We start from the raw sequence: 507 nt of genomic DNA, 5'->3' as shown, positions 1-507 counted from the left end.
TCCCGGCGCCCCGCCCCCCCCGGTGCACGGCGCCTGCCTGTCCCCGTGCACTGCGCCCACCTTTGCACTGCAGCTGTGGGTCCCTGTGCACTGCGCCCACCTTTGCACTGCAGCTGTGGGTCCCCGTGCACTGCGCCCACCTTTGCACCACAGCTGCCTGTCCCCGTGCAGCCGCCTCACTGCCCCACAGTGACCAGCACTGTAGGGGCCAGCTGGGTACCAGCCTTTCGTACCAACACACCCCAACATTATTTTGCTGGACCTGGGACCTCCGCAAAGCTTTCAGATTGTAATGTATCTGGGAAAGCAGAAATTTGGGTGTGATTTTGGGTGTGCAGGCGATGGCCGTCTTCTGCACTGACTGGGCACCGTGAGCACATGAACGCCTTGCCCGTCGCTGGCCCCATTTCCCATCTGGTTCGTCAGCATCCTCAGCACTCAGCACTGCCTGGCACCCTCCACACCTTTAATTTTTCAGTCATTTAAGCCATAAAAAAGTGGAAGGGG

The sequence above is a fragment of the Egretta garzetta genome, unplaced genomic scaffold (assembly GCF_000687185.1).
Source record: "Egretta garzetta isolate BGI_Z169 unplaced genomic scaffold, ASM68718v1 scaffold71, whole genome shotgun sequence".
NCBI classification, from domain to species: domain Eukaryota; kingdom Metazoa; phylum Chordata; class Aves; order Pelecaniformes; family Ardeidae; genus Egretta; species Egretta garzetta.
This window is presented reverse-complemented; position numbering follows the sequence as displayed.